General features: G+C 37.5%; 1 long non-coding RNA gene across 13 annotated transcripts in view; it reads right to left on the bottom strand.

Annotated features, from left to right (window-relative positions):
- The window catches only part of LOC111765513 (uncharacterized), a 149,006-nt gene that overhangs the window by 56,460 nt on the left and 76,424 nt on the right, over positions 1-16,122 (bottom strand). For 11 of the 13 annotated variants that reach the window (XR_011650288.1, XR_009188318.2, XR_009188319.2 and 8 more), the window contains exons 10-12: positions 9,015-9,221; positions 666-828; positions 320-563 (exon numbers count right to left, since the gene is read on the bottom strand). This is a non-coding gene — a long non-coding RNA (uncharacterized lncRNA). The remainder of the gene's footprint in view (positions 1-319; positions 564-665; positions 829-9,014; positions 9,222-16,122) is intronic. The other 2 variants (XR_009188314.2, XR_011650291.1) reach the window with 1 other exon arrangement.

The raw sequence follows: 16,122 nt of genomic DNA, 5'->3' as shown, positions 1-16,122 counted from the left end.
AACAAGGGGCACATACATACACAGAGACATAAATTACCGGATGGTGCACTCACGGGGATACACACAAATACATGCAGCTCTTAACAGTCATCGGATCCGAGGGCCTTTCCACTTAAATTGATTTTTGCATATTTGCAAATGTAAAATTAGTCATCATAAATAACAACAAGGACGAGATTGATATTAAATCTGTCAACAGCCTGACAAATGCTCTGAGCACTCTTTAGTTAGGAAATGCACTTATGATAGTCATCACACTCCTAAAAGAGAAAATGATTATACGCTAACCAAACCCTAAGTACAAGCTAAAGATATTCACCTCATGAAGCCATTCCTCAACTAGCCCCTTGGCACTTGCTGGAATTATTCGCAGCACGAGCTCTACTTTCTCATTTTCTGCTGACTCCATGTGGGTAATTTCTTTCTCATGATTAAAAGTGAGCTTGGCAGATCCTTCAAAGCGTGGCTTTAGGTGTGGTGGGGCTCCGGGTGTATCCTTTGTCTAAGGCAGGTCTCTAATCATTCACCATAGGATGGGTAGAGTCGGGGGACTATTCACGCACCTAAAATGATTTTTTTTTTAAAAAGGCAAACTTTGTAGATATCTTTATATAAATTTATGTTATACTGAAACATGCAGGTGACAGATGCAATGAACTGTTTACCTTGGAAAGAATAGGCAGGCTTTTCTCTTCCAAATAATCACTCCGGCCTTTCTGAATGTCATCCAAAAGCGATTCTGCCTCCTTCGACTTATCCGGCATCTGAGGCTGTGAGATAACCCTCGTAGCACTGGCCTCCTTCCTCGGCCCCTTCATTATTAGCCTCCTGGTGGGTGAGATAGAATACAGTGAATGTAATAACCGTACTTCACACAACAGACTCGCTCTCTCTTTTAAATTGAAAATCCCCTTATTACAAAACAAGGGGTGTTCTTTTTCTTCTACCTTTAAGTAGGACTGCCACATTCATTGCTTTTTACAAAAACGCAGCTGCTTTTTAAGCTACAGATAAATAGAATCTGCTAGGCGGTAATTCGACTCAGTCTGAATGCATTATTTTCTAAGACACTTTGGCAAGGGGCTTTTTATTATAAACTGGAATGAACAAGGAAAGTCCTTTTCTCTTCTAATTATGAACACGTTTTGTTCCCTACTATTAACCTACAATGTCAGATTGATCTTCTTTTCCTGCAGCCAGTTCAATAAATCTACATTTTTTTTTTTTCGGGAAAATTAGAGGGCTAATGATTAAGTCTTCATGAACTCCTATGACAAATATAAAAATAGCACCAGGAAAAAGCAAATGCATATGCTGCGACCACAAATAAAGACAGTGAAGCCCTCCAATGTCTAAAGTAACAAATCTCGTCTTGGCACCAAAAGTTAAGATAAACTTAATTAACTTAATTTTAATAAATGTTAAGACTTTCCAGGCATTGTTAGGAAGTCGATCTTATTATATTTATTCACCTAGAAAGGAGGAGAAGATATGAGCAAATGCTAAAGTTTCTAAACAGTGCAACAAAACCTCTCGTATTTGTTAACTCGTCCATTCTGAACAACGATTTGCAATTTTATCAGTCATTCCCTTACTTCTTGAAGCAATGAAATGAAGAATTAAGACAGAAGAGGAAACACTGGGATAAAGCTTATTCAACCTGAGCTTCTGCTGACAACGATTAAACTCCAAAGATAAACACTGAGACAAATGGCGAGCTCCTAATAATATCAAAAGGCAGCCTAGAAACTCCATTAGCCTAGGTGTTGGTTTAATTTCGATCCCAATGTTGATATTTCTGATTATAATATTGCCATAGTCCACAGTGGCTATGCTCTAGGTCTATATGGATATATTGCCTTGCCAAGGTGGGGAACCCCACGGGGTATCAGTAGGGTTCCAATTAAGAAAAAATAAATACTGCTGCAGCCTTGACAGTAAAGGGAGATTACCAGAATATCACAGAAGCACAGGCTGGTGCCGAACTACTGAATTTACAGATGCAGAACTGATGCTGTCATTTTCCTTCCTTCAGCAGTAATGGAAAGCAAAGTGTTGAGAATGAACTGTGTGTGGTAGATAGTGTCAGAACAGCTTATTCTTTTTTGTTTATAGTCTTGTGAGCTTATTTCTAAAAAGGATGATAGCAGGAATTGAAGGGGTCTTGTGCAAAACACAAAGCCTTTTGTAGAAGAACTATGCCCTGAGAGGACATGATTTTTCAAGAAGAGCCCCGAGACCCAAGCTTTATCAGAGAGAAAGAGAGAGACTTTGAAATCACATTTGCATCTAAAATCTTGCTGCCTTTCCTCGGTGATTCTGTTTGAACTTTTTTAAAGGGGGTTATTTATTAAAGTGAGATGCAGATCACATTTTCAGAACACCCACTCTAGGAAGAGACGGATAGGCAGGGAACTAGTGATAACAGAGCTTTTGAGTCTCCCACTCGCCTTCGATGTGAATCAATTTTCTGTTTTCTGATATGTCTGGGGACAAATGGGGCCACATCAGATTACTGGTCTCGGCATTAGGAACCTAAGTGACGCCGTGGCAACACAAGAAGCCCAGCTCACCCAGAATAAAGAACCAGCTCCTTCATGGAGACACCAATTGAAGTATATTAGGCATCCCTTTAAAGAGTGAAATTGAATCCCCACGCAGCCGTATCTCCATTGACGCCACAGTAACAAGCCTACGTTGGCAATCAGAAATGTTTATTTCTATAATGTTGATATTGTGAGGTAAATAGAAGGAAAAACAATCTTACTTGTATATTTGAAGGAATTTAATTACCCAGATTTCCTGATTTAGAAATGTGAAATTTTTATAACCATGTGGGTTCTCTTGGGTTAACTACAAAAAAAACTTTGAACATCTGCTTTCCTCAATCCATTCTTACCCCATTTTAACCCTGGAAAAATCATTAACACAGACAAAAGATAGATTAGGCAGGGCAGAACTTGGACTTGTGAGGACAGCATGTAATCGCCATCTTCTGCCCCTGTACTGTTATTTTAAGATAATAAAGAAGTATGTGACATTAATATTAGGGAACAGCAGGACCTCTTCACCCTTATTACACTTGCAAAATAACTTAAATAAAGCAACTCTTTGACGTTGGTGAAGAAAATGGCTGTCCTGATGAAGAAGACATTGCAGCCCAGTGCCTGAAACAATTTGATCTCATTTCATTCTCTTTAGGAAAAGAAAAAGCAGAAGAAAAGCAAAATAAGGAGGAGGAGGGGGAAAGGAGGAAAAGCCAAAAACACACTGAGTACAACTAATGAACTATTTGTTCTTTTCCATGTAAAAATAATTCTCTTCACACAAAGTGTTTGCCACTACCACGTACTAGCAAACTCAGTTTTCAACCTCTTTTATGCCTCACTCTCTTTAATCAAGCAGAGTTGTGCTGCCCTATAGGGCTCCTGGGAAGATGAAGTGAGGTGACATGAGTTATCTATGATCTGCCCGGTAAACAGTAGTTATTCAATAAGGAATAGCTATTATTATTCACAGCACTGCTAATTAAGCTTCTCCTTCCTGAAAGTTCCCGATTAATTCCCCAATTGTCCCAGCACAAGTGGGGGCCAGCACTGTTTCATTCCTTCCTTCCACCAGATTCAAATCACCTGATGTTTGCCACAGAAGGGCTGAACATTGATTCTGAAATTCTCCAGGTCCAATAGAGAAGGAAGATGATTTATCTTTGAATTGAGGAAGGGGAGGTGTTAAATGTGTAATGATTCGTGCCAGCTGGTTAAGCCACTCTCTGAAAGAGTTCATGTGCACAGTCAAGTTTCCAATCTTTTAAGGGTTGACATCCCTGGGGAGAAACTAGAGCTCATTTGGTTTTGGAGTTGTTGCCTCCAAATTCAAGTGAGTGCCACACCCCACACATGGATGCACATACCACGCAGACAGGACACACCCCCGGCATTACCAACCTATCAAGGATACCACAGCTTGATTCAAAAAACATATTTTTAATTACTCACCTGCTATCACCAGGTGATAAAAACACTCAGGTTTCCTATAGAGTATTGAGTATATCTGATTTAACAAAAATGCCAAAATATCTTGTTAAGCAAAATGCCAGCCAACCCTCTCCAGATCCTGAATGAACATTAGGACTCTGACTCAAGATGGACTGAATTTTAAATAATGAAAGAGCAGCTTCAAAACCACTCTGGTTCTTTTTTATTTTGTCTTTCACTAAAACCATATTTAAAAAAAATTTTTTTTAATGGAAAACATAATCTAGAGCATGAAGATGAACTTTGGCCTAAGTCTACTTAGTTTCTTCAAGGAAAAAAAAATACGTGACTGAGAATTTTTAAATTCTGCTCTTCACTTTCTCTCCCCTAGCCTGTTTCATGAATAGGATCATTTGAAATGATCTCATTTTGATGAAGCCAAATATTTTGTGATGATTAAGCTAGATAATTACTGTACAAGCAAATATAGACTATTAGAAGGGCAAATTCTAAATAAAAATAATTCCCCTTCCTGGTGGCTATTTGCCCATGAACTTGCTTTCTAAGCCAGAAGGCACTCCAACCTCCAGGGCACACAAGGACTTCCAGCCAAGATTCTAATCTCCACTGCAGAAAGCTGTAAAAGGCACTGGATGGAAGCTACAATGCAGAGCATGCCATTGAATTTGGTGTGTACTATAAATGAGGAAACACTGAGAGCTCCCAGAATCACATCAAGGATGGAAATGCTACAAATATGAAAAGACGAGCTTCTTTCCTTCCTGTCAAGGCGTTCTGACATTCAATATCCTCATGAGCTCAAGAATCGTGTCCCTAACTGCTGTTTTCGGGTCTCCTTCCGAGAATAAGGTGAAGACGATGGCTGCCCAGCTGCCTTTTAGCACTTCACACGTGGATGACCGCATGAGTGTGTCCATTGCATTTGGACTCACAGAAGAAAAACCAAAATCAATTTAACACAAATGAAATTTTGTACATTTTTGCCTTTTTAATATTTTAGAAAGCGATTGTGGTGTCGTTAACTTGAAAGCGTTTTATGTAAGGAAGATTACTGAGGCACACATCACATAGGTAAAAGCTGAGATTAAATCTAAAGCTAATTAAATACATCAAGAGCGTCTCAAAAGACAATATATCCACTTCTCTGCCCAGGCTAATATTTTGCTTTGGTAGGGGGCAGTAAGTAGAGAGTCATTATAGTTGTAAATTCCACAGTATGATCCTTTAGCAAAACCTGAGAAGGGTAAAAAAAAAAAAAAAAAAGAAAAAAGAAAGAAAGAAAGAAAGATTATATGCATGGATTTCCTTACTGAATAGATGCCAGGGCCAAGATGCAAAGAATAGATAAAGTAGAGCTTCAGAGGAACTAAATTTGAAGCTAGCCAGTAAAACGGATTGAACCTTATTACCTCTAGTCACTGAGAAATTCCCGAGACAGTTGGATGCAATTTGAAAAGGTCAGAAAAATATTTCCTGCACAGCATTACTGCTCCATGGTTTAAGGGTGTACATTTGTGAGATGCCGGCTCTAATCATTTTTATTGACTTTGCTTTCCAGAGACAGACAGACAGTCTGGGAGGGAAGACCAATAGATAAGAGAGAGGCAATCTTAGAAAGGAAAATCTCTTATTTTGTTCTCTTATTTGTGACTGAACAATTTCAAATCTTGCCCATTTGCAGAGAAACTACACCAACTTTACTGAAGACTGACAGAATGGAAAGAAAATCTAGGAAAGTATCACTATAATTCTTGCAAGGCTGTTTTCTTTTAATTGCTGTTTATTTGGACTCTACTCTATGCTAAGCATTTTCAAGGTAAATGATGCTACACTTTAATCCAAGAGTGAATGTTTAAACTGAAACATGGGAAAATACACTGGGGTATGTGTATGAATTTACATCAACACTTCCTTTGAGGGATGGCTTCATGAAAGAGGGAAATCTATAGGAAAGGGGGGAAATAAATGGAACATTTAAATACACTTTCAAGATATTCTAATGCAGCCTCTATTGTCATTGGAGTCATTCTAAATACAAAGAAAAATGATTTCTCTTTTTAGTTCAAATGTGGCTTTCATGCAATCAGAACATTCTTTAGCAAATACAATTTGTAGGTCATTTCCTTTCTTCCTTCCTCCCTTCCTTCCTTCCTTCCTTCCTCCCTGCCTCACTCCCTCCCTTCCTTCCCTTCCTTCTCTCTCTTTCTTCTCTTTAGCTAGAAGTTAATGCCAACTTTTCAGTCCAGAATGGAATCATCCATTCTAAACCTGCAGAAGTTTAATTAACACCTGACTTTTCTTTCAGTGAGAAGTCATAAGGCAAGCACAAGATTATTTATTCTTCTCTTGTTTAGCAGCAAAGCTAAAACTTTGCAATGGCCTCAGAACTGGCTGCATGCTTTCATATGATGTTCTGGCTTCATGAGATGACCTGGAAGTTCAGTAGGGCTCTTTCAGCTAGCAAGCTGGCTTTCCCTATGGAAAACATTAGTTTTGACCAATTGTACATGTCAGAAGACTCAGATATTTCAAATTGTCCTGTGTAATCAACAAGGTCACCAAGACTGGCAATGTAAGAAGCCAATCACAGAGTGACATTTCATAATATCGAATCCCCAAAAGAAAAATGAAAAAGTCAACTCAAAAACTAGATATCCAAATAATTGGTTAAAAGTGAGGCTATGAAATATCTAGCTCATTGACTTTTTTTCCCTATCTCACCTGAATATTTGGCACTGATTAGATACAAGCAATTAAAGTTGGTGGATGTTCACTTTATGCAGCTGCATCATAGGTAAAAAGTGTTTCTTAAAACTTTGTGATGATGTATAGGCCTCCAGTGGAGAACATTTGAAATCCAAGATTACTACTTTATTTTCACAGGCTCTGGTTTACTAACAGAAGAAGTACTATCTAATCCACAAATTGTCTGTATTCCACTATGTAAATTCTCTGTAAGGTGAAAAAGTTTGAACCTTTCAAATAACCATTAAAAATAACAGTATCAAAAATGACAATAATAATAATTCTGAAACTATTATTAATAGCAAAAATAATGATGATAGAATTAGATACCATTAGTTGAGCATTTACAGTGCAGGAACCATGGAACCATATCAACTCATTTACTTTTCATAGCCATCTTTAAGTGAAGAAATACGTGATTTTTCTCTCAATATTACACACGTGGAGAATGAGGCTCAGGAGGCCAAGAGACTAGTGTAGGTCAGAAAACTATAAAGTAGTGATGCTGGCACTCAAGTCCAGGCTTGTCTGATTCCAGTCACTCTTGCTTCAAAGCCATTGGTCTCTAATCATGCTCCATTAGCATTACAAGTCCAAGAATTGGATCTACCCAGATCACACAGCATTTTCAGAGCTATATTAAACGAAATTTCACTGCTCATATAGACCAAGCCATGTCCACCAAACCTTTGCTGAAGGTCTCCAAACTGCAACCACCTTCTGGAGCTCTGGGCTAACTGTTTTTGCTAGACTTCTATGCTATCCTCAAGAAACTTAGTTCATAGCAACCCTTTCATCAGGTTGCATGGTTTACTTGCAACCAATGAATGTGGGAACCTAATTGCATGCAAATTGCTTTTCTATATGAATTATCTTTTTATGATGTTCAGATAAGAGCAAGAAGAGAAAATTTCTTCTTGGGCTGGGGTTGCATTAAGGTCATATGTGTTAATTAAACGAATTCTTCTCCAAACACAACATTAAAGGGGAAATGTGCAACCACTTTTTTATTATCACAGACAAATAAGTAGAAGAAGAAGAAAATAATGGTGGGTCACAAAGATTTGGCACATAAACTACTATTAACCTTTTGTTTCCACAGAATATACTAAAGAGCCAGGTTTCAAAAAAGTATTATTTTATCTTTTCTTTGACTATCATTTATTCTAAGCCATTTCCCAAAGATATGTCTAGCTGTGATTTTCCTATTTACAGGGAGGTTATGACTAAGTGTTGACTGGCAGTCCCAGCACGTTCTCCAGGTACCTGTCCCCACCTGCCTTTTGCAGGGTCACTCTGATCTCCCTTGGCCTGGAGGAGAACCGAGTTTGCTTGCCAGGTCACCTTTCAGAAGAACTTTTCTTCCAACTCTGTAAGGAAGCCCTGCAATCAACAAAGCTGTCTTGGAGCTCAAGAGACATAGGAATGCGCCAAGAGAAGAATTCAAGCAGCTGGGCTGCACTTGCAGAATATAGTCACTGATGGAGGTCTAAAGGTGAAAGCCTTTAAAATATAGAGATGAAATTAGGTGCAGCTACTAAAATGTGAAGAGCGGAATAAATAGAGAGGAGGCCAGTGTATGAAACTCCCAAGGTTTCTGATTCCTTGCTTTTCTTAAGCACAGAGCAAGGAAGAGCACAACTTAGAGAAGAATAGTATGAGGGCTTTTTTTATTTTTTTGCACTCCTGAAGTGCTTGAGAACAAAAGTAGTCCAATTCACAACCAAGGGAGAAGTATAAAATGCTCTCCAAAGTAATCTAAGTTTTAATATCTCATGTCAAGGAACCAGTTTTTAAGCCTTGGCTATTTTCAAAAGAAGATGTCTCAGAAATAGTTTTAAGACATGTTAATTGGCTAGCTTCTATGATTTTTGAAAAAATAATGTTCTGCTCTCAAAACAAATTACAACATTCATAAAAAACCTACTATAAACCTGCTGGAAGAAAATATCAAGTTAGCTTATTATACATGAAATTTCTATTTTACCTGATCCTTCCCATGAGCACAAACCCAGCTTCAAGCATTAATATCATTAGAATTACCTTTCTAGAAGAGATGTTAAGGAATGACCACACACAATTAAAAGACAATATTGATAGCAATAGAACAGCTAACACACCTCAGACACTGTGGGGAATGGAAACAGACTTACCTTTCTCCTTTCTGTATCAAATATTGAAATTCAGCAATTTCTAAAAGTGTATCATTAGATTTTTATTTTAATTATTCTTCTAACATTTCAATGTCAGAATGTTAAATGCTTTGTGTACCTGGCTGTCTTTCTCAGGAGGATTTTGGTAGTACGAGAAACCAAAGGTTATTCCAGTCCATTTTCTGTGAATTACAGGATTCTCTGGAGCATATTTTTCCTACATTGGGAGACAGCATGGCTTACATTTTTCTGAATAATTTTCAAAATCAAATTTGAAAGTTTTCATGAGAGATGATCCTCCCTGGTGGGTGATATGAAGCATAACCTAAGGGGCAAATATGAAAATAATTAGCATAAATCTTATTAGCATATAGATGCCTTTAAAATAATAAACAGCGGAAAATCAAAATGCTTATCCCAAAAGAAAGTTATGAGAAAATAAGAAATTAGTGTATCCTCCTCGCATGGCAACCCCAGTCTGGAAGTCAGGCAGGATATTCTCTTTCAGTGAAGGGTGGATTGACCAGTGAGGGAGAAATAGCTCCAAATCAACTTTCCTTTGCTCTCTTTTGCTCATTATCCCCACACAGATATATTCTATTTACCCTCCACCCCATCCCACTCCTCTTTTTTGTTAAACTGAACTAAATTAAGAGGAAAAAGTATCTTGTTTTTACTTCCTTTAAGAACCACCACCAGGTAGTCAGCAGTCTTTTTCAGATCTGTTTTTCTCCTTTATCATCTTCCTATCTTTCCCTAGTATGTTAGGGGCACAAGAAATGCCATGCTTGGTAATTTAATTACCAACGGAACTGAGGAGCCTCGGTTGAAAAGTGGGACAGAGCTTAGGGTTTTTTTAACAACGGATTGTGAATTTTAAATTGGTACAGCCTGTCAAGGTGGTGAGATAACATATTGTGCTGTGACAGGAAGAATATAGTAGCTGGAGTCAAATCTGACCTGGGTAGACTTGGAAAAATTAAACATAAAGCATTTCGGTTTTTCTCTTCTATGAAATAGTGATAATGTTGCCTGCTTTCCTGGGTCGGTATTAGAATTAGAGGTTATATATGTAAAGTACCTGGAACACAGTAGGTGATAATGCTTTTCAATAAACAATCACCTTCTTTAGTGGCTTAGGCAAAGACTCAAGAATTTGGAGATTATAGGATCTGATGAGCCAAATATTTTCCCATTCCCACTTTGCACTGTATGTGGATATGTATGGGCACAAAGACATTTATTTAGGGGAGATTCCATGTTATCTGATATTTTCTTCCAGATCTAGGGTGGCATGGAATCATGAAGATGGTAATACACATTACAACAGCAATGAGTTCAATAGAATAAAGATCCTATGGAAATATTTCATTTCATGGAAATATTTCAGTTCAACCCATAAAGGGGCTTTAAATTTAACTTTACAACAATATTTTATGTGACTCAAAAGAAGTAATGATTTTCCTGCTACAACTTAAAAGTATCTGATTCAGGTGAATTCTCTGAGCAATCTGCCCATGTTGGATTGTTGAAACAGCCAATGCCCTCCTAACTGGATGCTTTCTGTGTACATGAGTGTTCATCCTTTTAATATTTAGTTATTTTTAATGGCTGCCAATACAGCATTTAGAATGCTAAGAGAGGGTGCTTTGCCAATAATACCATTTGATTTTCTCATTCTGTTTTCAAATTTGAACTTGTGATTGGTGCTAATTATTGAATAAACATTGTGTGCTTTAATCTGCTGACAAAAGATAAAGGAAACATTCATTACAAAATACCAAAAAATCAAACTTGGTTTATGTGACTTCATTCTCATTCTGTGAGGCACTGGTCTCGAACCTATTACCTCATACCTGCTAATATGTCAACAATTCCATTTCCATCACAATCTATCCATCAACTACTTGATTTTTTATAATATTGCCTAACTGACACCTCACACACAGCTGACACCTAGTAATGTGACTGCGACAAGTGTTAACACTAAGAAAATAAAAACCCTCATAGATAGGTTTTCTTCATAAATAGGTGACCTACTTCTGTAGAGATTGCAATAAGCATATTTTAGAGAAAGGTTGGGTTGCTTTGCATGAAAGGGAATTGTTGGTCCTATGTTTATCTTTTTCTATTTACACTTACCTCATTAGTATACTTTCTGGGACCAATATCATTAGCAGGACATTTCTGCTGAATGTCCCTTTATCTTCACCTTTCCTAACAAAGGTGAAGGGCCTTTGTTAGGTTAGGGTTAGGTTAGGGCCTAACAAAGATCTAGTTTATTTTTATTTGGGGCCAGTTCAAAAAAGAAAGTGTTTAGAAAGATACACTCCAGTTAATAGACAAAACACTAGTATTTTCTTTGACTTCCAGGAACTGATAATATTTTGATTGCTCCAGCAGCTATGAAGGGAAAGAGCCTGTTTCACAAATCGAATAAATACATATGTATACAAAAGGTATTCTCAACACTCTGCTAGTCATACGGTAAGGTAAAACACACTTCTCTTCTGCAATCCAAATGGATTTAAGGCTCTACCAATTTGTTCCCTCAAGGATATTTCAACTTCTTACAGGGCATCAGTTTAATGGTAATGATGTGCAGATGTGTTTGCTCTACAGTCCTTTTCAGAATTTAAAACCATCTGTGTGAGTATTAGGGAATGGATAAAAAGCCTTCCTGCAAACGAAAATCTTCTGTTGTTTTTGTCCTGCTTTCAGGCCTTGAGTGTGTTATAGTGTGACAGAAGAGCTATTCCTAGGCACAAAACTGTTTCAAGTCAACCTCCATTGGTTGTTTTTTTTTTTTCAGATTTAATTAGTAGATTTTCTTTGTTTTATATGTTTATGTGGTCACAATATTTTTATTTATTTTCTTACTTTCCACAACCACAAAATAGTCAAGGTTACAGAAATTTACTTTGACATTAACATTTCCTTGATTTAAAACATAGACGTGAGAGATTAAATCTCTTTCCAACCCTCCTCTCTAAAAAATCAGTATGTTTCAAATATTCTCACAGACGGGGACAATAAAAAGACAATGAAAATAGCAACGTTCCTCTACCTCAGATATTAGCCCTTCAAGTATAGAAGACAGCATCCAAATGTGGGATATAGGATGGAAACAACAATAGTTAGTTGATAATAATAATGATTGAGGTATACCTCCTTCAGTTCTACTTAAATCATCCCCATACACCCTTGTCTTTTTCTTGTGCTGCTGATGACTAAGCTCTCAGCAGTGCACCAGCAGATAAATCCTCCCTTTTATCTGGAATGTTGATGTCACTTGGTGAACTGTTGTTTAAATAAGGAACTGGCATAGTCCCATTTCTCATCCTACACAATGACACATATAATTTGTAAAAAGCATGCCCCATCTATCTCTTCTTCAGACCTAAAGCTGTTAGACATATTTACGTGGAGTCAAAGGTAACGCTGCAATATTAAAACCATCATGAGCAGAACTTGTTCATCCCTAGGATTTTTCCTCATCAAAGTCAATGGTCTGGCTTATTTCTGACCTCACCCTGCTGTAACCCTGATGATAAAGCAAATATTTCTAGCCGTCTGCCTCTGATTACCTGCTTCCCTTTCTGCATTGCTAGCAGAACTTGGGGGCAGGGTAGAAGCAAACGTTCAGAACCCTCCCCCAATGACATAGAGTTAATAGAGGAAGGAACACAGGAGAGAATGTTCACATACCTTAAAGTAGGGCTCAAAAACTGATCAGTTTAAAAAAAAAAAGTCTTTTCCAAAATTTGTTCTCTGAAGGTGAAATGTGCCTTCAGGTGTTATTAAAAATTATCCATAGAATTGATAATTCTTCAAATCTCTCACTTATCATTGTGTCCTAAAATTGGAAAACCAAGGTCTGGATCTGTCCCTTCCTCGCTCCATGATCTGTTTCCTCGTATATGCAGTATCAACCATGGAGAGTTTGGAAAAAAGCAAACATATGTGAAGGTTTCTTTTAAACACTAAAATACTCTGTAAATATTAGTTAGTGGATTTTGGTGATATGGTTATCATAGTGGTGGTGATGATGATGGTGATAATTGATAGAAGAAGATCAATTGATTTCCTGATGTCTGAAAGAAAGCGTATGAGGAAACTAACTAGAGAAAGTATGATGATAAGGTCCAAGAGTGTAATTTATTAAATAATATAACTATATGATTTTGTTTATGTGACCCTGACTGGGAAAAATCATGGATTTACCCAAAAAGCCTTGTGTAAAACAGTTTTTTTCCACCTCTCTTCCAATGTAATTGAGTATGTTCACGTGTAATAATAGGAGGTGCAGTTTACTGGAGTTTGTTACCGTGCACTTAGCATTGCTAAGCATTTGGCATTAATTATGACATTCAGGTCTCATAACAACCCTTTGAAGTAGTGGGACAGCAATCAATATCCTACCATATTAGGTAATATCAAGATTGTGTTAGGAAGAAGTGCACATTATACAGCACAGTATATAAAGTACACAATAGGGTTATATAAGCCCAAATAAAGCCATTTCTTTTTTGAATGGGATCTCATGGAATGGATGAATTCAGGAGAGGAAGGAATGCAAGAAAATTGATTTGGGCATCTGGACTGACTAGAGGAGGTGACAGGGAAATGAATTGGTAAAGGAATACTGCTGTGTGTATGGAGACTGGGGATGGAGACCAGGGAAATATTCAGGTAATGAACATACTTCCCAAATCTAATAGAAAAGCTGATCCCTCTGGTCACGGAATAGTGTTTCTGTATTACACAAAGGTAGCCCTAAGAATAGGATACATTCTTCTGACAATATATCAGCCATTACATTCACCATCACAGTTCCTGAGTACCTGTGTGTCTGCATGGGAATTTTCACCAAATGGGTTTTACAATTCTATTTTTGCTTTCCCCATTCTTCCAGCATTCATCTGGGACAAATCTGACATCATCATATGGAGTTTGGGCTGAGGAATACAGTTCTTTAATGTCAGCCTAACCATATCCAAATAGGCAGGTACATTATTACTAAAAGTTCTATAAGATGTTCAAATCTACATTTGATTATTCTATCACCAGTTGTGTCAGTAAGAAAGAAACTTAAGTCCTCATGAGTAAGCTGCTTTGGTTTTTCTAAAGCCAGAGGTAAAATCCCCAAGAACAATTTTTCCCTTTACCATGACCACAAGCTTTTGGTTTGTTAATACAATATTTTAACCAACACAGAAACCCAGGATATTCATTTATAACATTTATCATCTAGTCTCCATTTCCTTTTCCTTTTCCATAGAAGGGTGTGGTAGGCTGAATTATGTACCTCAGAAAAAACATCATCTTAATTCAATCCTGTGTATGCAAATTCTTTGTAACAGGACCTTTTGAAGAAAATATTTTTAGTTAAAGGGTGGAGAACTGAAATAGGTTGGGCTTTAATCCAGATTACTGGAGTCGCTTTAAGCAGAAAGAGATTCAGACCCAGAGAGGAAACTACCAGAAGAAGCTGGAAGTCAATGGAACCCAGAGAATAAAGAAGACATTACCATGTGCACCGCCATGTGACAGATAAGCTGAGAACCCAAGGATTGCCAGCAGCCAGCCCCACAATGCCACAGTCTTTAGGACAAAGCACTGCCTTACTGATGCCTTAATTTTGGACTTCTCCTACCATTGAAACCAGGAGCCAATAAATTCCATTGTTTAAGCCAACTTATTCTATGCCATTTGTTTTAGCAGCCCAGAAACTAAGCCAAAGGGCAAGTAGGTAGGCAAATCAACGAAGGAAGCAACACAAAATAGGAAAAGTGATTGCATTTACAGATTCCCACTACTTAAAGTAAAATGGGAGCAATTCTCCTTGCACCACAAGGTTGAACCGAATAGCATATTTAACAATGGCACAGAATTAATAGATCATGGTTAGCAGATGATTTTTTGCTAACTAAAAGGTGAATAAACTCCTGAAATTAATTATTGTCAAACCCCAGAAGCTATATTTTAACAACACTTAAGTTATAGAAGGGCAGGCTAGTGGGTTTGATTCTTGGCTCTATCACATGGTACCTGTGCTTTAGCTTCCCCATCCATAAAATAAGGAGAATAATAGCACCCACATCAACGGGTTTTTGTAAGGATTAAAATGGTTAAAACAGTATCTAGCACTTAGTAAACATTATATAAGTGTTAGCCATCATCATCATCATCATCATCATCATCATCATCATCATCATTCACAAACATTTGCTCCTCATTTAAGAGGTCAAAGAAAACCTCCATTTTATGCTGACTTCAGTACCAGGGGAGTTAGATATCATTTCATTAGTTCACTGAAAACCAATTTATTAATCATCACCTATTGAACAGTTACTATGTGCTAAATATTACAGGATTAAATAAGGCATAAACATTTCCTGTCCTTCTGGGATTTTTCATTCTAAGGGGATGATAGAACAATATGCACATTTCTAATATAAGGTCCTGTCATAATGAGTACTAAGAAAACCAAAAAAGGCACAAAAATGTACAGTGACCTCCAAACCGTTCCCTCGTTTGCTGTGTTTAACCAAATTGCTCAGTGCAGGCCACACTTTCCCCCAAAAGAATTCTCATGCTGACAGTCTAGGTAAGTTGCCTTACTGAAATCCCAACCATTTGGATGCAACAAAAATAATCGAGCATATGAACACATCAGATAGACATATGTACACTGGTTTTCTAAAATGTAATGTGTATGTAATTTCCCGAATGGCTGGTTGTCACATCCATCTGGTCTTATTTCCATAGCACTTGAATGTACCACCAGGATATAAACCCTAAAAGCTAGAAAACAGAATTTAAATACCCAAACACATACGAGGTGTGTTTTTAAAAGCAACAGACAAGTGAGCACTGGGGTAACGTCATTAACTTCTCAGCCACAGTGGAGAGTAGCTGAGACTAAGCATAAAGGCCACAGAACATAAAAGACATTCCGCTGCAGACCTCATTAAGTGGGCTTAACACAAGCTTGACAAGCTAATGACAAAAATTTAATTTGGACTTTCTGGACATAAGAACCCAGAACAAGTCCAAATACACCAAAACTCTACCATGCGTACTATCTGAAAAGGCAGCAACCCAGTGTCAATTAGCCCCACACTGTTCATGAATCAAAGCCCAGGGATAGATGCTGTCCTAGTCAACCACACTAAATAGGAAATCATGCTCCCTGTATTTGGAGTTTGTGTTCTGGTCCTATT

Source organism: Dasypus novemcinctus, chromosome 12 (assembly GCF_030445035.2).
Source record: "Dasypus novemcinctus isolate mDasNov1 chromosome 12, mDasNov1.1.hap2, whole genome shotgun sequence".
Lineage (NCBI taxonomy): Eukaryota > Metazoa > Chordata > Mammalia > Cingulata > Dasypodidae > Dasypus > Dasypus novemcinctus.
The sequence above is the reverse complement of the archived record's forward strand: the minus strand, read 5'-3'. Positions and strand labels throughout refer to the sequence as shown.